This window comes from Dipodomys merriami, unplaced genomic scaffold, assembly GCF_024711535.1.
Source record: "Dipodomys merriami isolate MVZ:Mamm:240054 unplaced genomic scaffold, mDipMer1.0.p SCAF_116, whole genome shotgun sequence".
In the NCBI taxonomy this organism is placed as follows: Eukaryota; Metazoa; Chordata; class Mammalia; order Rodentia; family Heteromyidae; genus Dipodomys; species Dipodomys merriami.
Window position 1 is genome coordinate 3,147,664 of NW_027202449.1, and position 27,113 is coordinate 3,174,776.

The 27,113-nt window shown below is 43.2% G+C and overlaps 1 long non-coding RNA gene across 2 annotated transcripts in view; it reads right to left on the reverse strand.

Annotated features, from left to right (window-relative positions):
* Positions 1–21,884: 21,884 nt before the first annotated feature.
* The window catches only part of LOC138822804 (uncharacterized), a 73,650-nt gene continuing 68,421 nt past the window's right edge, over positions 21,885–27,113 (reverse strand). For both annotated transcript variants that reach the window (XR_011370635.1, XR_011370634.1), the window contains exons 3-4: positions 24,012–24,040; positions 21,885–22,006 (exon numbers count right to left, since the gene is read on the reverse strand). This is a non-coding gene — a long non-coding RNA (uncharacterized lncRNA). The remainder of the gene's footprint in view (positions 22,007–24,011; positions 24,041–27,113) is intronic.

The following is a 27,113-nucleotide window of genomic DNA, read 5'->3' on the forward strand; positions in this document are numbered from 1 at the left end:
AAATATTTTGCTATAGCACTGAGGAAAGTAACTAGCAGATGTGGGGATGTATATATTAGGGAAAGTGTGCAGCAAATAAAAAAACAAGGTGTTTTCTCTCTCTCTCTCTCTCTCTCTCTCTCTCTCTCTCTCTCTCTCTCTCTCTCTCTCTCTCTCTCTCTCTCTCTCTCTCTCTCTCTGTGTGTGTGTGTATCTCAAAAATATAGTTGGGCATTTGGGAAAAACCATGTATATACAGGGACCCGGTGTCTCCCATGCAGTAGCTATACTATCTCCTTGGACTGGGGTGTTATTTGCTATATCCCCTGCATTAGACCATTAGAGGAGGGAGAGCAGAGGATCATGAATAGCACATTTTAATAGACTAACCCAGTGATGTGTTCGTCATTTCTATATTGTGTCTATACTATGTCTATACTACATGTCAGGTCTAGACTATGACACTGGCCTAAACATAGCCCATGTAAATGCCAGGAACGCTGGAGGACAGAATCTAGCTGGGATCTCAGGAAGAAGAACATGAAGGGTTTTACCCTAGAGAGCTGAGCCTGGCCTTCTTAATACCCTCAGAGCCTTCTCAGCTCTACAACCTTGAGTAAACCTTTGTGAACCACAGGAGCCGTGGCTAACACAGGGCTGAGAAACAAGACAGGTTGGGGGCTGGCTTTCCTGGTGTGCTGGCCACCATGCTACAGAGCGTAGCCTCTTGTGCCAGCACTGGAAGTCTTCACATGAATAGTGTACCCCGGCTGCTGACAGAAACCCAGGGCCCAAACTTTATCTACTGAGACAGAGAGGATGGTCATGAACTGAGGGAGCAGCTGCTCACCACATACAGCATTGTCCTCAGTTCTGGAAACCATCTTGTGGGAAAAGACTAATGAAGTAGAAAGCATTTGAAGGTCACCAAGAAGATGGAAAGAGAAGCTGAAGATTATTTCCTCTGAAAGTAATGGGGAAAAAATAGACTACTCCCCTAAGGGAAGGGGACAATCTGGGGCGGGGTTGGAGGGTGGGGAGTGGGCGTGGAGGTAGCTGAGGTTTCAGGCATGAAATCTCTAACTAAATGAAACTGTCTAGGAGACCCTTGACAACCCGGACTGAGGGGTAGGAGTTAGAAGCCTTACCAGATGACATAGCAACTGACTTATCCTGTTAGCATCATGGCTTTGGACCACTGCATGCCATAATACTGAATAGTATTCCCTTATATGTATCTTGTTCCTGTATTTATTTTTTGGCAAATATTTCAATAGATTCCGTCCTTTGGAATATATACTGCTGAACTATACACATAAATTGTGTGTTTAAGTCGGGTGCCGGTGGCTCATGCCTGTAATCTTAGCTACTCAGGAGGCTGAGATCTGAGGATCACAGTTCAAATCTAGCCTGGGTAGGAAAGTCTGTGAGACTCTTATCTCCAATAAACTACTCAGAAAACCGGAAGTGGCACTGTGGCTTAAGTGGTAGAGTGCTAGCTTTGAGCTACCATATCCCTGGTCCCCCGTGTGTCTTGTCTGGAGGTCTCTCTTGCTGGGCTCTGAAATATGGGTCCCTGTACACACCAGACCTGAATGTGAGGGGGTGTCTCAGAATTGCTACTAAAATCTCCAGAACTCCAAATCTCTAGTCTCTTCTAAGATATCTGTGAATTAAAACCACAGCTTGTGATTTTAAGTTCTGGTGTTGAGATCAAACAAACCTAGGTTTGCAAACTGGCTTCTGTCTTCACAATCTGTGTGTTTAAAGATGTTAATTTGCTTAGGCCTCAGTTTGTGTAAGTTCTCTCCAAAGACTCTTCTCCAGATCTTTTCTCTCCACCCTGCTCTCTGCCTCTGGGGACCATCCCACTGATTCTCAACCAGGACAATGCTGCCTTGGGAACATGTAGAAGTGTTCTGGCATCTGGTAGGTAGAGGCTAGGGATGCTGTCAAAATACCCTACAATGCATTGATGGCTCTCTACAACAAAGAACCATCCACCCTTGAGTCAATAATGCAAACCCTGGACCTCACCAACAGATGCACTTACCCTCTGGCTTCTGGTTAGCCTAGGCCAATGGCAGATCCAGCCACTGGAATGAGGAATTGGAAGTCAGACTACTCCTTTCCTTCGCTCCCATTCTATGCTGTTTCTGTAGGCTAGCCGAGTCCTTTCTCCAAGGTCTTTATTCCACTCAAGGCAGGCTCTTCTTCTGGGTCCTGAGTTGCTCCCTGTCCCATCAGTGTGAGCTCTAAGTTTCTGTCACCTGGCCTTCCCCTGAGGCTCCTGTGTGCCTTGTCACATCTTTGTAAACAGTCCCTTTCAAAGACAGTCTTCCCCAGTTGTCAAAACTTGATGGCATCATTCATTTCCTTTTGGCACTCTAAGTGGCAGTAGTACCAACTTCACAAGCTGTTTTAAGCTTTCAATAAGATAATAGAGAGAAATGCCTGGCACAGGACAGGGCATATGGCAAATGTCTAGTAGATAATAACCTTTCCATGGTCCAGGCCCAGCCCTGCTGCCACCCTGAGCATTCTCAACAGATGATCCTCCCTTCGCATGAGCCACCTGAAAAACTTTCCCTGTTTTTAATTTACAGCTTACTTGGACCTTAGAAGCAGATTCATTTTTTTTATAGTTATGCTCCAGAATCTTGAGGGATTCTGCTGTTCTGCTGCAGAGTTCAAATATGGCATTAAAATATGTTGTGAGTTGGAAACCCTTTGCAGAAATTCCAGGCCTTTCTCTGCTGTCAGAATGCTAGATATTTGTGTCCCTGTCACATAAATTTGAAAGGAGTGTCCACACTCCTGGCTCAGTAGTGGCAATGGATGAGCCCAAGTTTCATTTCTGGTGGCAGGAGTGGAAGTGCAGGGTCATGGCATCTGCAGATATACTTGGATAAGATGCAGACAAGGCAAGGGAAATGGCTATGCCCCCACCCATGACTGTTGGGACTGAGGTAAAATCCAAGTACAGCATCCGTGTGGTGGTGTGGGGAGTCACAGACTAAGATGAAAGGAGGAGGGGAGTTGTGACCTCACACCTGCTTCCTCATCCCTTTCTCCTTCCAGCATCTATTTTTGCTTCTCCTTTGGCCTGCAAGGTCTTCCTCTTACCTCTCACAAACCTACCTGTCCCTTCTAATCCCTTAAGTCACCGACGGCTGAGACCCCTTTGGGATGACAAGACTGGCTCTGCTCTGGGCTGGCTCTCAAATGTATAAGATCACTTACATGTCTCCTATCCTTCTTCTACCCTTGGTGTTCAAGGAGCATAGGGCAGCGTGTCTGGACAACGCCAGGAACATAGCAGCTGGGAATCTCAGTACAGCTTTCATAACCGAATAAAATAAATCGGCCAGAGGTGGAAGGCAAAATCAAGACTGGAAGTCCAAGAAATAGAAGGCAACAATGTATTAGGATCAGTGGGACCGAGGACACAAGAGAAAGGTTTGGTTCAGTCAACAAGACCTAAGGCCACGTGCAACTGAGAGAAACCTGAGTTTCCAAAGAGGACATGACAGGTGTGACCTCAGGGATATAGCAGCTTTTAAAATAAAGCCAGACTAATGAGAATATAAGCTCCACTATGAAAACCGTCTTTAGAGAGAAGATTTTTATCTTCACCATTCACTGCTGTATCTTCAGAGCCTTATACACTGTAGGCACTCAATGAAGATTTCTTAAATGGATAAATGGACTGATAAGTGAACTTACCTTCAGCCAGACGACAAGGCAGAGATGTGAGCTGCATATGAATGGAGGCTGGAAAGCAACTCTCTCCTTACCACCAGACAAAAAAAGATACGCACCTCTGTGGCCCTCAGCATGGAGCCTAGCTCACTGAAACTTGTATTTCCAATGTCTAGCATAGCCTGGTACCTAGTCATGCTCAATACTGTATTGATTATTTGTGATTATTGTTGTGAAATGGGCATTGGTATTGCTTAGCTTGAAAGGAATTAGAACTCAGAATGCCTTTAGCATCTTCAGGGAAAGTTCCATGTGAGTTCAGTATCTGAGTTTTCTTTTTCAGCTCTGTCGTTAAGCATTGAATGGATTCCAACATATCAATCAAGGTCAGATTTGTCATTGGAGCATCTGCTTTGCTAACATGAGTGTGTTTGCATTTTATTGAGCTTTCTATTTTTACTGTACTATAGAACATGCCAGTCTGTCTCCAAATCACGAAATCATAAGTGGAGCACCAGTGTCTTGTAAGCTATTAATAGGTTGTCTATGAGGGGGAGAGGAGAGGTTCCGAAGAAACATAGTCTTGACAAATTCTGCATTACAGAGAGTTCTTCTATGCCTGATTGCTCAAAGCCTTTGTTATGTTAATGTGGGACTGAAATTCCCTAAGAGATGGTATGACAGCTGTGGTTCTCAAACATATGCACTGATAGACCCTATTTTCCTTTTAGGTGCTTCTTCCTGGGAAACCTTTTTACAATCCATAGGTTGCCTACTTCAAGGACATAGTTGAGAAGAGCTATTTTTCAGAACACAGAATCCTGAGGAGTTTTGCACTTTCTTTAGCACTCAGTTGTCTAAAATGACTGCTCTGTCACAATGAAGGAAGGCACACCCTCATCTATCATCCCTCACACCTCCTACCAGTAGAAGCATAGGAAAGAGGCTGGGCTTTGACACAAGTTTCACTTGGTACCAATTTCAGTTCAGCCACTCACCAATTATGCGACCTTCTGCAAACTAATTACCCCTCAGCCTCAGATCCTCATCCATAGAAATTCATGAAGGGATCTGTCACAAGGTAGGTGATATTTCATCCATGAAATACCAGGCACTGATAGAGCCTCTGTAGAGGGAGACGTAAACAAAGCAGACGTAAATCTCTCCCTTGAGAGATTCTAATACAGCAGAGGAGGAATTGGGCTCCCCAGGTGGTCTTAAGGTAAAACCAAAGGCAGGCACCAGAACTCAGGTAACTGCAGTACTATTCTTGGAGTCTGTCGCCGAGTTTCCTAAAGGAGAGGAAGCTGTGAACAGTGAACAGTCCTGAGTGCTGTGTGTGTGTGTGTGTGTGTGTGTGTGTGTGTGTGTGTGTGTGTGTGTGTGTGTGTGTGTGTGTGTGTGTGTGTGTGTGTGTGTGTGTGTGTGTGTGTGTGTGTGTGTGTGTGTGTGTGTGTGTGTGTGCTGCAGCCTACCCAGCAATCAGAGAACATCTGTTTAGCCTTACATAAGTGCCTTGGGACATTCGTGCCAGACATCCTGGGGACACAAATGAGATTTGGGTCACCATCTCTTATCTGAAGAGGTGTCCATGATCTACAGTGGAGATTGGTCCCACAGATACTTGTGGGCTACAAAGCCTGGCCAGGTGTCCTGGAGCAAGCAGCAGTCTGGAAATGACGGCCTGCATCTTGATGAGCAGAAGCCCAGTGCTCTATGTTGTAACTATGGCTCCCAGTAATGGAGCCAAATGATGAGTGAGCCGCCTGCATCTTCCCCATCACCTACCTCCCAGGAAGCTGGGGGAGTCAGTGTCTAATTGTCCTGGCTTTTGTCCCTCTTTGCTTTCCTCCTTCCCACGGTAGCTTCCTTACAGGCATTAGGCATTTAATTGTGCATGCCACTATTCATTGCACCCATGGCTTACACCCTGGCTTCTCCACTCTGCCGGCTGAGCTGGAGCTGATTCCTATCCTGTCTCTTTCATGAATCATAGTTCAACCTGTTCTCATAATCATCTCATGTTTCAGGCTAGCGAGTAAGCTCAAGAAGAAGGAAAAATATTTAATTTGCACAAAATGAAGAATACAACCATGTGTGATTCTTTTGTACATCAATTAGAGGCATATGGTGAGAGCCCAACACACTGATAAAGTTATAAAGAAATACAAGGGTTCAGGAGGCAATCGCTTCCTCATAGACACAGGTAGCGCGTGCTGCTAACATAATTTCCCAAACAGATTGTCTGAACACCTGCAGATGTTCAAGGGCCCTCCTACTCTCAAGTATTCTCCTCTGTGTCTCTTTCAATAGGATTGTCATAATTCAGGAAGAGGTACGGAGTTCATATTGGAGGGACTGTGACAAGCAAGCTTCATCCTTTGGGGGGGGGGGCTGAGGCATTGTATTGGGGATTCAGAGGCCATGATTAGTTACACTGCTGCCCCCAAAAGGGGAATAAATAAGGCAGGGAGCCGTAGGTGCTCCCACCTGACATGCTTGATAGCAAAAAAGGGAGCCTTCACTGAAACTGAACACACCACGGTCCTGAGGAAGTCATACATGTCTGTGCTTAGCCTCAGTTTCCTGGTGTGTAAAATCAAGATGGTAACTACATTTCCCCTTACGGGACCTTGGCAAAGCCTGCTTTGAGAACAATACGCATTATACAATACATAAGGTGATGTTGTTGTAGAGTATCTATGCTCACACGTTGTGTGTTGTGCATACACCCATGTGTGTGCTTTGCTAGTATTCTAGAGAACAATTTCTGAACACTGGCATTGTGACATCCAGGACCAGATGGATTGGGACCTGGGATGGGAAGCTAAAGGCATTCCAGGTCTGACTGTGCTGGATGCCAGGAATGCCAACACATCCAATCAGTACCAGCATCAGAAGATGTCTCCAGACCTTGTCACCCATCCGTGGAGTGCTGGATGTTTCTGGTGAGTCTACACCAGTGGCTTCTCCTCCGGCTGTACAGTGGGGAAATTTAAAGCAATGTCAGTACTAGATGCTAACCACCAGCAAACAGAAGGCTTATTTAATGAGTGGGTAGGGCACAGCATCTATCACCAGGAGATTCTCACACACGTTCCAGACACCCAAGAGCCTTTCACAAAGCTACATGGAGGCTCTCAAAGAGACGCGGCTCTCCTCTCCTATAAGACCCAGCCCCAAGTGGCCCTCTGGTCTGCAGACTGGTCTTAGACCAAGGGTCCTCCAAAGGGAGAAAACAGGGAGAAAGTTCCCCATACTCTAACCCAATGCAATTTCCTTTCCCCATTCAGTCACAGGAACTCCATTTAATGAGTCTATGAACCATTTATCCTTTAACAGATGATTGAGGGCACGTGATGAAGGAGATAATTAAACGTGATGGATATCCACGCACGTTCATCTTAAAGTAATTTTTCAAAGACAATGGAGGCCCTAACATTCCTCTGGTGAAACGGAGCTAGACAGAAACATAGCAAGTAACATATGACTGGGTACAAATGGTAAAATTAAAGGCAAACATTGTTGATGAGCTCGCTAGAGCCTGAAGTATTGAAGCACAATATTAGCCTTGGTGGAAAATAACTTCATTGAAATATGTCCTTCCTGGTACAAGGCTTTCCTAAGGCTCTGAAAACATTCTGTCTCTCTCAGCACCTCGCTCTCTGTCACTAGGCATTTTCAATAGAATGAACAGGGAAGAGAGCTTGGGAAGAAAAGCAAAGGATAATTGAAGTCTTGCCTTGATCTATTGTTACAACTGAATAGGCAGAGAGACAAATACTCAGTCCCTGCTTAGACTCTTGCAGAAGCCCTTCTGCTCCCGGGGCTGGTATACCAGCCAGTCAATCAGCATATACTTACTGAACACCCACCATCAATAAGTCCCCTGCTAAGCTTTCCAAGGGATACAGAGCTAGATAAGACACAGATCCTGCCCTCCAGCCGCTTGTCGTCTAGTTAGGGACCGAGAAAAACATAATCAATAATTCTGAGGAGTCTCAGCTTAAGTCCAAATGAATGACACCAAAGAGACAATACATGAAAACAAGTGAAAACTGGACACCAAGACCTTGGGGTCCCTGAACATTGCTTCTTACAAATTGATCTGCCAGGGGCTAGCCGTTGCCTCATGAATGGAAGAGGAACCTGGTAGAAGGCCAGCGTGACAGAGGAAAGATGGAGTGCTGTCTGGCACCTCTTTATACCCAGCAATCCGCTATGTCCCTGATAGACTGGGTAGTAGGGAGAAGTCAGGGCAGAGGAGAAGAGGCAGAGGGTGGGCCTAATGACTCGGGCCACCAGAGCTACCTTGGAGGCACAGGTGGGACCTGAGGGCTACTGCTGACTACATGCTCCATACAGCCACAGAATGAGGCATGTGTGCACACGTGCGTGCCCACAGGTCTACGGGCTTGAACTCAGGGTCTTAGGCTCTCATTCGGTTATTTTGCTTATACAAGTACCTATCACCTGAGTCACACCTCCAGTCCAGTATATTTGTTGGTTAATTGAAGATGGAGCCTCACCGACTTTTCTCCCTGGACTGGTTTTGAATTGTGATCCTCAGATCTCCGCTTCCTGGATGGCCAGAGTTACAGGCATGAGATACCAGTGCACAGAATTGTCTTTTTAAGCTGTGCTCAGACCATGGCACCACTCTGCTCAAAAATGTTCTATTACTTATAAATCCCTCCTGCCCCCCTCCAACCTTCTCTGTCCCACCCATTTCACTCCAATGACCATGGTTTTGCTCTGGGTGTAGAGCACTCCTAAATCATTCCAGCCCCAGGGCCTTGCCACATTCTACAATAAGATCATGCCCCAAGTGGCCTGTGATTGTTTCATCTACTCCCTCAGGTGTCTGCCTAATGAACGTATTTCCAGAAGGTTGTTCTCAGAGGAGCTCCATGACCTCCTCCCCCCCCCCCCCACTTTACCCTAGTGCATGTTTCTTCATGGCGCTTATCTCCCACCATCCCATTACAACTCCATACGAACACTGCCTATGGTCTCTGCATCACATGAGCTGTTCCAGGACCACAACCTGGTCCCAGTACAGTGAAAAATGCCTGCCCCATGCTAAGTGCACACTAAATGCCTATTAAATGAAAGAAGGAACAGCCCCTTCCCAAACTATTAGGCAAATTGCTGACATTCTCAGCAACCTTGTGATGACCTCACTTTGGAAACCACGGGCACTGAGCTTCCCCACAAGGGCCCCCAGGCCTTGGCCTCTTTGGTCTGTCCTCATTGCTTCCCTTGTTAGACCCACCCCTCTCCACCATGCTTCACCACTGTGGACTTGGCATCTACTGTTTATTCACCTTTGCTTCTCTCTATCCACATGAGCACCAGCTTCACGGGACCCAGGTCTGTGTCTGGTCTGTTTACAGTTGTAACCCAGTGACACCAGGCAAAGCATAGGTGCTCAGTACATATCTGTGGGACACCAGTCCAGCTAAGCCAGAATCCTCCTGTAATATACTATGTTACAGAGTAACAATCATACTTTGTAACGCAGGGCCAGATTTTACTATTAGTAAATGTCATGGTATTGGATCAACTCCTCTCTCCTCCTGTCTGCTGCACCCCTCAGACCCTGACTCTGTCGCTCGACATATCCTTCTTTGTGCCCATCTGTGTGAAAGCTTCATAAAGCTGCCACCCACACCACCGCCAAGACACAGACAGGAGTGGGTAAACAAGTGGGGGCAGCATTCGTTTATGCACGTGCCTCACGAGTGTGAGTGTTGGCACTGGTGGTCCCCCGTCCCCAACACTTAGTTTCCTTTGGGGTTAGGCACAGGAGTTCACAGTCTTCTAGAACAGTTGTGTGGCCTAAATACGGTGCTCAGTGCTCAGTGCCACGCCACATACTTGATGGAGGCACGAGACAATAAAACAGAACAACTCTAACAAGTCTATTTATGGGGGGAGGAGGGAGGAGCCCAGGTATTCATCTGGGAAAGTTGGGTTTCTTTTTCCCCTTTGTGATGCTGTAATTGAACCAGCACCCAACATATGCTAGGCAAATACTCTACCACTAATCTACATCTCCAGTCTGCATAAGAGTCAGATATTAAGCCAATGAGGGGGAAAAAAAACCAACCTCAGCACATCTCCAAATGAGTCCCCAGTCACAGGCCATGGAGAAAACTGTGGTCATAGGTGTACACTTCCATTCAAGTTTCTGTGATTCACATCCTTAAAGGCAGAGCGGTGGGTTTGTCCTGGAGGCCATCAAAGGCTAAAGCGGCTGTGCCAGTCACCCTGGCAGCCCCTGCCCGGCCTATGCATCCTCCGCACCTCCCCTCCCCACAGCACCTCTACCGCATGGCATGGGCCCAGCTGGTGCCACTACATCTACCTCAGGCTCATTTAAATAATGGGGTAAACTGTAAAGATGGGAGATAATCATAAAAAGCTCAGGCAAAGTATGCAAATAGAAAACTCCACAAACTCAGAGGAGGCTGGGAGAACAAAGATAATCAAGAGCATTATCAACAGGCCCCAGGTGTGCGAGCAGGAGCACAGGCAGGCCGGGAGGAGGGCTGTGCTCTGGCTCCTGTCTGTTTTTATTCAGAAGCTGCTCTCTCCGCAGCAGCTCCGCAGAGCCTGGCAGATGGAGCTCAAGCATATTGGAGAGTGGAGGGAAGTGAAACGAGGTGTTTTCCATAACGTCAGTCCTCAGCCCTATTCCCTTCATGTGTCAGAGTTGCACTGGAAATGATTTCCAGTGTCAAGGACATCTGCTCAAAACCCTGAGCGACAGCTCTTACTATCGTTAGAGATCATTGTGTTGGTGTCACTCCCCATTCCTCCTGTCCACAGAGACGCTCACCCCCTTGTTTCTCTCCTTCCCCACCCCACCGCCTTACTGGCTCAAAAGTCAGGGTCTCAAGGAGCCTCTCGCTGGCTCTGCACACTGCAAATGGTAGACAACCCTCTCCCTGCCACCCAGCCCTAGCCTTTCTCAGGAGGCATCACCATCTCAAAAAGCTCATCTTGTACCTCTGTGCCTTTTAATACTTCTCCCAACTTTACTGTGAGCTCAGTGAGAACAGAGCCTTCTCTCTGTGCTCACATCGATGCCTTCTTTGCCTGGCATGTAATAGGGCTTGTTTCTTGAATGGATAGTGTTTTGTTTTGTTTCGTTTTTCTTGAGTAAAGCTATGCTGAGTTTACTTTGACTCTCCCTTTCTCTTCCTCCTTTCCATCACACAGGCTTGTTAGTCAAAGGAGCCGGGCATTACCCTTGGTACATGACACTAAGTTAGTGAACACTGTCTGCCCTCATTACCGGGGCAAGTTCAGCCGGAGGGTCCTGGTGGCTCACTTCCCACAGGAGCTAACCTGCCCTTCAGATACTAGACAGTTGCGTTTTACATCCAGTCTTAGTCTTATTGCTTTGCCTTTCCTTCATAATCTTTCCTTGCTTGATCTTTTTCCCTTTCCTGTGAGGGAATTCCTTTTCATTCCTTAAAGATTAAATTTTTAATATAAAATTCAGCCTTGTCTTGTATGAGAGTACTAATGAGAGGGGGTGGGCACGTAGAGAGAGTAAAGGAGAGTGAATACAGGCAAAACACTTTATGTACAAAACCCTTTATGTGAAAATGGAAAAGTGAAGCTTGTTGAGTCTGGCTTGGGAACAGGAGGGTGGAAGACAGTGTGATGGAGAAGGTGGGTCTGAACAAGGCGCAGTGTTTGCATATATGGGCGTGTCAAAATGAAATTGCCTTGTACAAGCAATCAATGCTATTTAAAAAGTAAATAAAAACTTCAATTCATCACATCAGTAATAAAAAATAACTGTGGTCACACTAACACAGGCAGACAAGATACTTGATAAAATTTCAAAGCCATTCTTTATATGAGCTATACAATTCAAACAACAGGAATTCAAAAGAAATGTTTACATAAGATATATTTTAACAGAATTTAATCAATATTAAAATGAGAAAACATCCATTAATATCAGAAACTGAGATGCCCACCCCCACTAATATATTAGTCCAAGTGCTCTAAAGGGTTCTAACCAACGCAATAAGATAGGAAAAAAATAAATAATAAGCCTGAAACTGGCAAAAAAAAAAAAAGAGGAAAACTTTTTGATTGCGTATCAAGAATGTCCACACAGGTTATTTCTTAAAATTTGATAACTTGTAAGCATGATAAGGTTCAAGAATATAAGAACAATTTGGGGCTGAAATGTGTAGTTCACTGGCAGTATGCTTTCCCTACATTCACAGACCCTGTGTTTGATCCCCAGCAAAAGAACAAGGAAAAGAGGTTTTTATTTTATTTTATTTTTTTGGTCCGTCGTGGGGATTGAACTCTGGGCCTGGGCACTATCCCTCAGCTCTTCAGCTCAAGGCTAGCACTCTACCACTTGAGCTACTTCTGGTTTTCTTGTAGTTTACTGGAGATAAGAGTCTCATGGACTTTCCTGCCCAGGCTGGCTTTGAACTGTGATCCTCAGATCTCAGCCTCCTGAGTAGCTAAGATTACAAGCATGAGCCACCAGCGCCTGGCCTGAGAAGAATTTTTAAAAAAATAGGAGTAATAGGAGGAGGAGGAGGAGAAATTCTTATATATCTCATCACATCCTATATATACTACCAACAAGAACCTAAACATGGGGAATAGAAAAGAAAAAAATGATAAAAAAATGATAAAAATATGTAGGAAGCCAGTCATTGGGAAGAAGTGTGAGGAAATTCATAATCCATTCCCAGATAATGGTGTGTCAAGAATGGAAGAATGGCCCAGTGGCACATGTCTTTAATCCTAACTACTCAGAAGGCTGAGACTCTTTTATCCAATTAACCAGCAGAAAACCAGAAGTGGTACTGTGGTTCAAAGTGGTAGAGCACTAGCCTTGAGCAAAAGAGCTCAAGGTCAGCACACAAGCCCTGAGTTCAAGCCCCAGGATGGAACAAAAAAGAAAAAGAAAAAAAGAAAAGAAAACAGGTAAAATTTAATAAGAGTCATAGGTACTATATGAATGAATCTATAAAATCTAATTCAATAACATAAAACAGATTTTGAACAAAAGAAAAGAGAAACTAGATTCTTCATTAGGGAAATGTAATATCATAAAAATGTCAAAATTATACATACTAATGTATAAAATTTAATGATACTCCTATTAAAACATGAATAGTATCTTTCCTTTTCTTTGAAAGTAGAATCATGTTCAGTTTATACAGATAAAAAATGTCAAGAATACTAAAATTTGATACAAATGTAAAGATTAAGATTGGGGATTTGTCTTACCAGATATCAAAACACACTACAAAGCCTCTGTAAACAAATCAGTATATAACATTAGCACAAGAATAGAAAAATGTATCCATGGAAAAAAATGATGCAAAAGTGTCGCTACCCGCCTCAACCAGCAAGGAAGACGCGACACCGGACTCTTCTCTCTGCAGTTTATTCCGGACCTTTTAGTAATTTTCTGATCCCAACCCTGGGGAGAATTCCCCACAGCCTTAAGTACCCGCTGGGTAGCCAACCCTGATACGCCACGTGGGAACCACCAATAGGTTCAGGTGCGCGGAAGCAAGCCAGATTCTTTGCCTTAGCCATATCAGGAGTTGTTTACCACAGAGAGCACTCGCCATCGGGAAGGCGGAGGGCGGAAGCTGGCACCATCTTCCAGGTGCGGCCTCTCGCAGCTCTCTACAGTTCCCCCTTTTTTGTTTAAAGAACACAGATGAGAACAGAGGTCTGATCCCTGTTGTGCAATGCAAGGACTGCATACAAGCCTTCTCCCAGAGGGCGCCTTCTCTAGGGATGACTCAGCCTGTCCATTGATTCGTTTTTCACAAGGACGGGAAAAGGCGAATCGAACCCGTGTGCAATCAAACATGCTCTCCTCGAGGGCAAAACTCATGCCTCTCGACTGCAGTACTTTGGCTTTGCAATCTGTGTTCATTGTTTTAGGGTGGCAAGCCACGCTTAGGGGGACTGACCTGCTCCAATGACTGTAAAGGCTTGGATAATCATGGCTGCACTGCGACGCTGAGAACCTCTAATTTGGCAAATGCACCACAGACATACCAAGGAGGCTAACACCAGGAGGCCTGTCAGGACTCCCAAACCCGCCCCCTCCTTGAGATGATTCATAGCAGCGGAGATCCATGAAGATAACCCCTCCGCCAATCCGGCATCCACTCAGGTCGAGTTCACCATGACGATGGCAACCCTGAGCTGTTCCATCAGGCTGTCGAACTCCCCAGTTCAATTACCTAAAAGATAACTAGACAACTGTTTAGACAAATTTGCAGCGTTTTTTGAATAGGTTTTTTCCTGGGCCTGAACTCTGGGCCTGGGCGCTGTCCCTCAGCTCTTCAGCTCAAGGCCAGCACTCTACCACTTGAGTCACAGCGCCCCTTCTGGCTTTTTTCTTTTCTTTTTGCTTATGTGGTGTTGAGGAATTGAACCCAGGGCCTCAGGCATGCAAAGCAAGTGCTCCACCACTGAGCCACCTTCCCAGCCCCATTCTTCTGGGTTAATTGCACCACAGCAGCAGCTAATCCAGCATTAGTTAGTGGTCCGCCCAGCTCTCTGCAAACTTTCATCCATGCTTCTAGTCCCCTATTCTTATATGGGGTTATGGCGGCTCTGCATTCCTTAGTACACTGCTCGTAAACAAGCTGTTTAATTAATGGCATGGCTGCGTCTGGGTCACCAAAAATTCTGCCAGCGGCCTCGACCATACGAGCAACAAAGTCCGAAAACGGCTCCATAGAGCCCTGCAGGATTTTGGTGAGATTGCCACTCACCTCGCCTTTATTTGGTAAGGCCTTCCATGCCTTTATGCCAATTTTATTGATTTGTTCATAAACTTGAACCGGGTAGCCTATCTGCTGATTGGCGAATCTCCCCTGTCCAAGCAGCATATCTCTGTCCCAAGCTGGGTTTCCCCCAGCCTGATTGGCCGCAGCCTCTTCACTAGCAAATTCAATCAAAAAGGCCTTCCAATCTAAATACTGACCTGGGCTCAAACAAGCTCGTGCGAGCCCACTCCAATCACCGGGTGTCATGCAATGTCTGTTTAGGGCCTCCACCTGGGCTACAGTAAAGGAGGCTGTGATTCCGTATGTCCGCACAGACTCAGCTAAAGATTTTATCACCTTAAAATCTAAGGGTTCATGATACTGCTGTCCCTGTGGATCCTGAAATATTGGACAGGCTAGATGTAACTCGGTTCTGACCGCTTTCCACACGCCTGGGCTGAAAGAACAGCCGGGGCTGCCACTTCCAGGGTCCTCCGCATAAAGCAGAGGGGCCGAGGGTGTGGCGCAGCACATGGAAGGCATGCATTCGTCTTTATCTGGGTCCTCACTCTCCTTCCCTTTCCTCCTCTTTCTTATCTTTGTTTTTTCTATTTGTTCTATGAGTGATTGTAGTTCCTCTGAGTCTGTAGACTCAGAGGTCTCTAGTTCGGCAAAATCAGGGTATAACCCCCCCCTGCTCTCCTCCTTTTCACTGTCTGCCCTTTCCGATCTTTCTTCCTGCAGCATTTCTAAGGCGGCCTGACCATTCTCTACCGCCTCACTGCAACGCTGGTCCTCGAGACAGCCTCTTATCAGTTTCCATATTGGTCTCACTCCGCTCTTAAGCGTTCCTTGTTCAGAGGCAAAATCTAGGTCCCTCCCTAGTTTCTCCCAAGAGGCCACCGTGAGGTTTCCGGAGACAGCGAACCACGGGGCAACGATGTCACATTCATTCAAAAATCTCTCTAAAGTACTCTTTTTTATTTTTAACTTTTTTGAGTGCAGTAGCTCATTGAGAGCCAAAAAAATTGGGTGCGAAGAAGAAGCGCCCATGTTTTAAACATTTAAAGCTGGTAAACAAACTTTTACTTTCACTTTTGGCTACTCTACTGACTAGCCCCGGGTTCTCACTCTCTCTTTATCTACCGAGAAGAGCAAAAATCCCCCCCCCCCCCCCGCTCTTGTGGCGGATTCCCCTTTTACCTGGGAACTTACTCCCCGCTCTTGTGGCGGATTCCCCTTTTACCTGGGGACTTACCCCCACTTTTGTCGCGGATTCCCCTTTTACCTGGGGACTTACCCCTGCTTTTGTCGCGGATTCCCCTTTTACCTGGGGACTTACTGGTGCACCACCCGGACCGCAGAGAGTTCTGAGTCCTCGTTGGGGTTATGGCTGAGTTCCCCGTACGGGCCACCATGTGTCGCTACCCGCCTCGACCAGCAAGGAAGACGCGACACCGGACTCTTCTCTCTGCAGTTTATTCAGGACCTTTTAGTAATCTTCTGACCCCAACCCCGGGGAGAATTCCCCACAGCCTTAAGTACCCGCTGGGTAGCCAACCCTGATACGCCACGTGGGAACCACCAATAGGTTCAGGTGCGCGGAAGCAAGCCAGATTTTTTGCCTTAGCCATATCAGGAGTTGTTTACCACAGAGAGCACTCGCCATCGGGAAGGCGGAGGGCGGAAGCTGGCACCATCTTCCAGGTGCGGCCTCTCGCAGCTCTCTACACAAAAGTAGATCATATAAACACAGAATTTCAAGATATGGCAAGAGAGGTGTCTACATTCAATGAGAAAAGGATTTATTTAGCATATAACTATGTATAACTTACTACTGAATTAAAACAATATGGACAATGGGCACAAAGTTACAGTTAGACAGAGAAGTAATTTCTGCTGTTCTGTTGCACAATAAGGCAAGTATAGATAATAATAATCTATTATAATGTATTTCAAAATGACTTGAAGATTTTAAGTGTTATCGTTGCAAAGAAATGATGACTGTTAGACATAATAGGTTAATTTTTCTTATTTGATCATACAATGTACACATATGATGAAACATTATGTTGTTCCCCATGAACATATATTCACAATTATTATGTGTGAATTAAAAATAAGAATATGAAATTAGGCTACTACCTCATGACATATAAAGTAAATCCATATGGATTAAAGAAAGATCTGGGAATAGGTAATTACATTTAAAAATGACAAAAATTTGTATCTATCCATAACCAACGGATGAAAGATTTTCATACACAAAAGGAGAGCACTTCATTTCCCAATTAATGGTATAATACTACATATGTGTCCATGACATCATTATATACTACTAACTATAAACCATAAACTACATAAATACAGTTAAAGGTTGAGTAATTCCAAATTCTTTTGGAAATTAGAAACTTGGATAATATTTGCAATGAGATAACACCTAAAAAATAATATCTATTCCATAAAGTGTTCTTAAAAATTGACAAAGAGAAGCAATCCCATAGAAAACAAAGGAAATGAATAGGCAATGCATAGGAGAACAACTCCAAATAGACAATAAATACATGAAAAGATAGCCAGACTCACTAGTAGTCAGAGAAATAGAAATTAAAGCAAGGAGTCATTATTATTTTACATTCATGTCTCAACCAAAAATTTAAAAGAGAGTTATGCTCCATTTCTGCTGGGAAAGATAGAAGTTATCTTATTACTTGTGGAAATGTGAATTATTTCTAGAAAGCCATATGGATATATCTATTAAAATTAAAAATATACATACTATCAACTCAGAAGCTCCAATTTTGCGATTTCACCATACAGAAAGAAAAGTATCAGTATCTAAAGATAGATGTTCAAGAATGCTTATTATAGTAGTTTTCAAAAATGAAGAAAATAGTAAATATTTGCCAGTAGGGAAATATTTATTACATTATAATATATTCATTGCATGAAATATTATATTATGCAACACAAGAAAATACATGAGAAATAATAACCAGAACAACTAGGGTTAGAACTACTTATAGAGTATCAGATACAAAGGAGTATGCATAGCATATTACTATGTTTTAATAAATAAAACATTTTAAATGGGTCCTACAATATATATATGTAAAGATATAAATGTATAAGAATGGAAACTATACAAAAACTATTAATACATTTCTAAACCTCTTAATTTATTACCTTCCAGTAATTGTAGAGAAGATTTTTACTTCAACATGTCAGTTTACGCATCATGATCATAGTTTTCTGACGTGGTTGAGAGGATCAATTAAGGTTGACAGAGTTGATGAGGGTGGAGTTGGGAAGAGACAGAACAGAGCAAAGCCAGCCCAAAGGGAAAGAGAGTATTAATAGAAATATCACCCCTGGGGCTGGGAAGGTGGCTCAGTGGTAGAGCACTTGCCTTGCATGCATGAGGCCCTAGCTTTGATTCCCTAGCCCCACATAAGCAGGGGAAAAAAGCCAGAAGTGGTGCTGTGGTTCAAGTGGTAGGGCACTAGGCTTGAGTTGAAGAGCTGAGGGACAGCACCCAGGCCCAGAGTTCAGGCCCCATGACCAACAGCAAAAAAAAATCACCAATGGTGATATGATGATATGACTCCATCATATTTGTGAGTTTGTGTGTGTGTGTGTGTGTGTGTGTGTGTGTGTGAGAGAGAGAGAGAGAGAGAGAGAGAGAGAGAGAGAGAGAGAGAGAGAGAGAGAGAGAGAGAGAGAAGTCTTTTAAAGGTAGGATCCAATACTACAGGTCCATCCTTAACAGTGATTGTTATGGTATGATACTGTTCAGTCAATATAGACATCAACTGACCCCATATATTGTTGGGTATGCCCTGCATATGATTCCATTTGCTTGGTGGTATAAAGAAAGGGTTGTGGATAGGAGTAGCTAGCTGGTCTTCTATATCCACAGGGTATATCTGTGGATTCAACTAATAGCTGAGCAAAATATTCCAGAATGAGTGTCTATACTAAATATAGACATTATTCCCTGAACAATGTAACTATTTGTAAAGCATTTACACCATATTAGATATTATAAATAATCTACAAATTATTTAAAGTTCATCTAGGCTGGACTTGAACATCCACAGATGTTCCTGGGATCCTAGCATCAATTTCCTGGAGACATCAAGGAGCATCTGTATTGGTTGGGGAGATGATTATCATTTATAGATGTGACCTACTGTTATGCATTCACTAGACTCAACTGTTAAATATTTAGAAATTTTATGAGATAGTTGTTAAATGTAACCATTATTAAAATTAAATTACACAAACATAATTAAATTGCATTAAACATAGAAGTAGTGACTGGACAATTATTATTATTTCTTAACCATTTTGATCTCTCTTATACTCTTAGGATTTTGTACCTGTAGTATTTACGCTGTAGAAACACTATTGAAAGGGTGGAGCTATGTTTCTCTTCTCAACATCCCTGTGTCTAATCATATCATACTGGCAGCCTGAAATCAGGATTGTGTAGCTGAAATAGACAAATGCTACAAGCCAAGGCTCAAGTTGCTGTTTAAGAAAGTGATAGAGAAAATTTTAATAATGGAAAGTAAACTTAACCAACAGAGAGTTTGTCAATAGCTGTTATACTGTGACTAGCATGAACTGTTAGGAAAATATTCAGGCTTTCAAAAATTATTATCTAATTCAGCCAAACTCTTTACAATGGTATTGCTAAATAAGTGACATCCTGACTCATTTTCAGTTTTACTTTGCCTTGATTAACTTACATCTTTGTTAACATAAATGGAAATAGTAACCATACTTATGTATAGCACACAGTGGCTTGTTAATTGCAACCATCAGTTGACTATGGATACAAACACTTGACAAAAATTATCAAAGCCTCCTGAGAAGTATCAACTGGCCCTGTCTACAAAATTCATAATAAAGAAACATTTTATTACTAATTATAAATTATATGCTGCACATCCTTTATATCAGCAGCATTTATAATAAACTTCTGTGAGTATATATATATTTTTTTTCCCTAAGATTTGCCAGCACACAGCTGGTTTTATTACTTATTATAAGCTTGTGCATCTTGAAAACTAAACAAAAAAGAAATGTTAAATGATTAAACGCTGCATCCTTGAGAGGAGGTAGTGTGTTTCCTGGCTCCTTTATTTTTTCCCTTCTTCGCACTCACAGTCTCCTTCCTGTAGCATTCTATCAGTAGAGTTTGTCCTTGGTTCAGAGACTGTGTCCAGTCCATTTTCCCAGACTGCCACCTCACAGAGTAGCTGCTTAGCACATGAATGCCTCAATCAGCTGGGACAAAGGCCCAGAGACCAGATTCAGATAGGGAAATGGGCATAGCTTCCTCACAGTGCTTCCTTGGGACCCTGCAGCATCAGCAGCAATTCAACTTTTAGCTGTTATTCTGCAGCTGAGCCTTCAGGATTAATTTCACCAACAGAACTCTCAGCTCTTGGATTATGGTAAAGCTCAAGATTACTTGCACTGTTTTTACCTTCTACCTGCTTCCCTCTTTTAACTCTCACTTCAGGGTTGAAAAGCAACTCTATAGATGAAGAGGTAATCTCATATTCTTGACAGGAAAAGGTTCTGGCTTCTGGTCGGATTTTCTTATCTCTTTCTGATGGGTAAGCTAAGAAAATAAGCAGTAGGGATGCTCACCTTGCCCTGGGAGAGCCGAGTGCAACAGCCAATCTGGATAACCATGTCATGGAGTCAAAATAGGCAGAGAAATACATTCTTCTAGAGAATATTTCTCCAGGTGAGGGCATTCCCCTCAGCATGGGGGCAAGCCTGCACAGGGCCACCACGCATGGCCTGAGGCCCTGCTGCCTGTGAGCTTTGCGGCGCCCCCCCCCAGTCCCGGCCCTGGGAGGACAGGCACAGCCTCCTCTACAAAATGAGCACTTGGTGGCCACTTGCTGGTTGTGAAGCGTAAATGAGGGCTGTACACACAACACAACAGTTTTGTGTCACAGCAAATAAGCCAACTATCCACCAGCATGTGGACAGATACACAAATTGTGGCATATTCATATAATGGGATACTACTTAGTAACAAATAAAGGAATAAACTATTGATGTGATCAGAATATGGATAGGTCTACAATAAGCCAAATTAAAAAAACCTAAAAAAGTATGTGATTATTCTTTCATTTTCATAACATTGTAGAAAATACATAATTAGAAAGCATGTCCTTATATTTCCTGGAGACAGAACTAACTGGGTGGGGTAGGGAGGAAGAGAGCAACTAGAAAGAGACACAAGGCTAATGCATATGTTTATCATCTTGATCATATAATGAGTTGAGGGCTGTATTTATATGTCAAAATTTATCAAATTATATGTCCTAAATTTATGAAGTTTAATAGGAGCCAGTCACACTTCAACAGATTTTTTTATCTCACCATTTTTTGTTTCCCTCCCCTTCCCTAATTCAGATAAACATATATACCATACCCAAAATCAAATACAGTGACAACAGGGGATAAATCATAGGGGGGAAACATACACACACACACACACACACACAAACTATATAGAATGACAGTGTAAAGTACATTAGAACTGTTTCTGATATGTACTAAAGGTTCAGAACATGGTGATTGTGATGATGGAGGTGATGATGACAATGATAATGATGATTACAATGGTGACCTTCTTGCTGCTGTGTGGGATGGGGAGCAGGACAGGAATCTAACATCTTGCCTCAATCCCTGGAATATTCATACTCCTTCTCCCTCCATCAATCACTGACCAGCTAAGATCCAGCACTGTGCTTGGGTCCTCAATGTCCCAAAGACATTCCCTTCTCTGACAGCCACGACCTGCAGACCCAAACTTTTCTCTTTCACTGTAAACCAATGGAGAGCCTTGCCTTTGGGTTCAGTAGATATGAGCTGACTGTGGTTGACTTATGATTTCCCAGCCTAGACAAGCCTCAGGGTTCCAGTGTGCAAACTAGGGACAGTAATGACCTTTATCTTGTAGGCACATTTAGAGGAGCTGGTGTGGACAAGCAGGACTCAAACTCACCCTCAATACATGCTGCCTATCTCTTCTCAGTGCGTTTTCAGTAGTTCCAGCTCCTGTTCCTGAACTCTGAATACAGGGAGGCATGAAGATGAGGCTGTGGCAGATAGAAACCACCATTTCAAACCAGCCTGCTCTGGAGGACAGTGAAAGCAGACCCAAATCTTAGCTAATCTGTCAGCGCAACGGGCCCATCCACGTGCAGTGGTAAGGATGAACCTGCACAGCATCCCAGCATGTGGGCTCATGAAGAGTGTTCAGGGCCTGGAAACCATGAGAGGAATTATGCTTTTGGTGGGCAGCTCACTCCTACAGAAAGAAAGAGTGGGGACAAGTTTCTGAGTAGACAATGTTAAGTTTATTGCTCTTTAATTTAGATAGGATTCCATTCTCTGTCCTCCTCCAGTGGTGGGAAGCCCACAGAGGGGCACACTGATGGGGTTGGGTCCCCTAGCTCTCATGAGGGAAACATCAGGAATAGAGAGCCAACGTCCTTCCCCTAAAATAGAAACTTCATTTGTGTTATCACTTTACTAACTACATCTTAAGTATAAGGCTGAGCACACAGAAAAACTGAAGAAAGTACTGAAATCATCATTTCAGAAGACAAGACTGAGAAAACAAGCTTCTTGGGGTGTTTGCCTCTCTACAAAATGTACTGGAACTCCTCCAGAGTTAGGGAGCTACCACAACACATGTCGGTTCAGTGCCCAGCTTACCACCACTAGCCTAGCAGACCATGCACCTGTTACCAATGATTTACGGATCCTTCCATTTGGAGCTCCTGCAATAGCTACAGAAAACTATCTAGATCACTCTGAAATCTCCCTGGCTACAATTTACACATAGTCCATTCCTTAATCTTTTCCCATATATTATTACTATATAAACTCTTTCTCACCTAATTCCCCTCCAAACTGTAAGTGATCTTGAAATTATCCTGGAGAAACAAAGTGACAAATGAAAAAACCTATTAATAATTACTGATGGAAAAGGATCTCTGAAGAGTAGGTACTGCCCATGGGAAAAACTACACACTCCCCTGACAAGCACCATAGACATAGTTGTGTATACATGGTGTACTATGCACTGTTGACTTACTGAACATGTAGTCTACAAAAGCCCGACGATATCTGTTCACATTGATTGCTGGCAAGCCAGGGGTTCCAAAGCTAGTACTTGTACTTTTGATTTTTTGAATCAGAATTCCAGGATTCCATTGTACCCACAGTGTCTTAGGAGTACTAGTTGGCATTGGGTAGAGCTACCACAAGCCCTGGGGTGATTCTCTTAGCTGCTGCTTTCTCATCTACAAAATGATAGTAGTGCTACCTAAGTCCTGAAATTATTGCAAGGAAAAAAAAAAAAGGAGACCATGCGTATAAATGTCTTAGCCCAATTCCTGACACAAAGAAGCAAGTAATTAAATATTGGTTCCTATTAGTGCTAAATTTAACACCTAAATATTTTCATGAGAAAAAATAAACAACTATGTGACACAGAACAAAACAGGGATTTTAATCACCATAAAAATACTTTAGAGCTATATGTATAAGAAATAATTCTGAACATTTAGTTATTTTAACTGCATTTTAGGAGTTACATATATATTCCCTAATGTGCTTATAGTAAGTAATTATTGTGGCAATAAAAAACTAATACAGTCACCCCCACACAAAACTGTATGAACTATGTCTAAAAGACAAAGAAGGAATAGGTAGGGAACCTCCCTCCATTCCTTTCACCCTAATATAAGCTTCAAGTAGTAAAGAAAGCGCAGTAAGGGACACGTATATTCCCATCTAAATGGCTGACACCAACCATGGTCAAGAGTCCCATCACCTTAGTCTGCAGGGAGTAGAAACTCGATGATTTCCTTGAACATAAAAAATTATCCAATTCCACAAATAGACACAATCACGGGCCACAGAGACACAAACACTCAGTTTGACACTAATACACTCAGAATGGATGGCTTGTCTCTTCTCTGTCATCCAGAACAATTTTACCCATCACAAGCTTGCTTCTGAAATATGAAATCTTGGGAGAATTACAACTTTCTCTGCAGCTTGGAGGATTTTTTTCTTTTTAAGAGAGCTATTTTAAATACCCCCATACTCGTGTGGGAGTGCCAATCGGCCACATTTAATTGGCCAGATTGTTAGCCTCAGCCATGCAGCAATCTTCAGAAAATTAAACATAGACATGATTGTTACTTTGCTCTGTTATTGTGGCTACAGAATGGCAAACCAATCTGTTGAAACTGAAAAATCCAGCCGCTCAATTATCTGTCAGGCTTACACAGCTAAATATCCCATAAGCAGATTTTTTCATACTTAGATGAAGCATATTTTGATTGACTATATTGTGTGCTTAGCAATGTTCATGACCAAGGCTCAAGGTCTTTGGAGCGGCCTGCCTATTCCTTAGGAAAAGAGTGGTCTTACAAAGACAAATCCTCATTCATTACACATTTGCTTAACCTATAAACATTGATTACATACCTGCTCTATGGCAGAAACTGTGAGAAGTGCTGGAAAGAAGGAAAAGGAAAGTAAGAATGAGTTAAACAGTTACCAAGAAAGTAAAACCAGAGTAGAAGCAAGGTTTCTGACTCCAAGATAATGTTTTTCAACCAGGGGCAATACTGACCACTCACTCTTCCAAATCAGGGACATTTGCTAATACCTGGGAATATTTGTGATAATAATGTGGGGAGGTACTACTGGAATCTAGTGGATACAGGCCAGGCATGCTACTAAGAATCCTACAAGGTGCATGGAAACCCTCAAAACAAATGACTATTCAGCCCCATATGCCAATGATGTGGAGGTTGAAATTCTATTCATTACAGCATGCATTGAATTAGAGACTCTGTCTTATCCATGCCTATATCACTGCCCCAGCAGAGTGCCATACACTGTCATGTAAGATAGATAAGACCATGCTCATAAATGTCTTAGCCATCCACTAATGGATAGGGAAGGATGGATGGATGGATGGATGGATGGATGGGTGGATGGATGGATGGATGGATAGATGGATGGACTCACATCTTGTACCTCATATCAATGGGTGCTCCCAATAGACATCAAATGAATTGCTTAGGATATCAGAAACTAAACAGATGGTTTTATTATCCACTAAACTTTAGGTGGCTCTGAGGAGAAAACTGATCTAGAAATTTTGACATGAATTTGACTGTGCTAATTGATAAATTTGGCGCTCCAGAAGACCCACAATTCTGACCTTAGCCTGTTTCTGAGTTCTTCTTGTAATTCAGATAAGATGTGGCAGGCTGTTTCTAAGAACCTTTCTGGCCTGGAAGGAAGGTAATATGTCTTCTTTTATTTTTTAACCACTGGAAATGAGAGTGAATTTGTCATACCTAACATTCTGAGGACTCATTTGGCCAATTATCCTACTTCAGGTCTGAACTCATCCCTAGTAATGTACAATCTGTTTTAGATGTTAATTTTTAATGGTGTGATTTCAGCTTGTCCTTCAAACGAGTTGAGTAGAAACACTGATTTATTTTTATCTCTTTCATCAATGCCAGGGAACAGAATAAATTACTCAGGAATATGTTCTCTTAACTTTGCTTCCCTCACCACAGGAGACTGGGAAGGTAAGTCTCCAGGGAGTTATTTCCAGCTGACTATTTGGTGCACCCTAGTTGTGAACAGGCACTCTGTTGGGTGCCATGTCAGAAGACACCCACGGCCGGTAGGATCCTATGCCTTCCCTTTGGAAAGCCACAGCAAGGGGGCTTGATGGTGGAAGCTGCACTGACTGCTCAGAATGGAAGCTCAGATAAGATGTTATATCACCTGGTATAAATCACTTAAGGAAGGAAAGATTAATTTGAGATCATGGTTTCATAGGTGTTAGTCCATCCCTGCAGGAAGAAGCATAGCAGAATAGAACAATTCACCTCTTGGTAGCCAGAAAGGAGAGAGGAAAAGAGAATAGAAAGGGGCCTGGAACAACATATAGCCCCTGAAAAGATGTTCTACCTCCTTCAATGAGGCCCCATCTTCTGAACTTCTCAGAACCTCACAAATACAGTGTCACCAGCTGGAGATGAACCCTTCAATCTAGGAGCCATTTGGGGGAACATTTCATCCAAACAATAACAGATCTTGAAAATCACTGACATGTACAAGTCTGCCATTGGATTATTTGGTCCTTGGAACTGAGGCCAGGCCTTATAGGAGTGGGAAATGGAAATGTCTGGTCTACAGACCATCTAAGGCCCATAAAATCATTTGGTACATGACAAAACAAACACTTATGCTTCTCATCAGCTTCCCACAGCTGTCTACCTGTACTGATAATTGTGTACAGCCTGTGAATAATGTCATGAATATCCAAGATGCCCTTGGTAGCAAAAAAGCTTCCCAGCCCTGAAAATGTAGAGAATTCCTCTATCCATCTTAAACTTGTCTTCTCATTATAAAATCCTCTGAGGAGAATCACATATTCAAGCAAGAATCTGGAAAACCTTCCTTTCCTCCTAAAGCTTTGGAAGAAATGTATGAGCTTTGCTAACACAGTACTGTCCAGCCAGGTTCTGCTGTCCAATTGTCTTTTGGCCCCTGAGACTGTGTGCTGTACTTAGTACACTCTTTGGAAATTCACCAAGAAACTGTCACTGCTCTGCTCTGATGAGCTGCATAGACTTGGCCAACATTAGAAGAGGTGAAAAGAAAGATTCTTTTGTTTGTTCAACAAACACCTATTATGCCAAGGCACAATGCCAGTCAGGGATGATGACACAGAGCACGTGGCAGGTGCTTCTATTGCTTTCAACTTGCTTCCAGTCCTGGGGGAGAAGACAGAGGTTTATAACTACTCTTTCTGTAATTCTTTTAATCCAAAGAGAGATACAGACATTTTGACTATGTCTTTCCTTCCCTCCATTTTTGGTTGCTTTCATATATGTACCTTTTCTCCAAATTTCTGGTATTATCTTTGAAAGGGCACAAATAAATCTTAAGGTAGCTAGGTGACATTTTATAGGTCACTGTCAATGAAGGGCAGGATTTCTGAGATTCTCTCATTCTTTGTTCTTGTGCTCATTGCCTTGTATTACAAACTGGCTGTAAGAACCCTAGGCATGGGGTCTACAGGATATATGAAGAAAAGGGAGAAGAAAAAGTTGATGATCAGTTCTGACCGAATCTAACTTTTCAATAAGAAACGAAAAAGCTTACTGAAAAAAGCTACAAATGTTGACTTTTATCTAGTTGTATCTAATTTTCCAGAATCCTAACACACCTGGTTATCTCCAACTATAATAAAGAGCTTGTCAAGCAGTCTATCCAGAAAGTGCTGATGAAGAAACATGTATAAGAAAGTCTTTATCATCACCACCCTGGTGGGCGAGGGGCAGGCCCAGTCTCGCAGCCACAGTAACTGGCCCAGAGCAGACCAGGTGACCTAGTTGGTTCAGTAAGTCTCCATTTGTTAGGACTATGTGGAATTGAAGGCATGTGAGGCTGGATTTTCTCAGGGCTACCACTTATAAAGGACTTAAGGGGATATAAAGCCAGCCTGAAAGTGAGGAAAGGATCCTGAGCTATCCGTTAACCTTCTGGACCTCA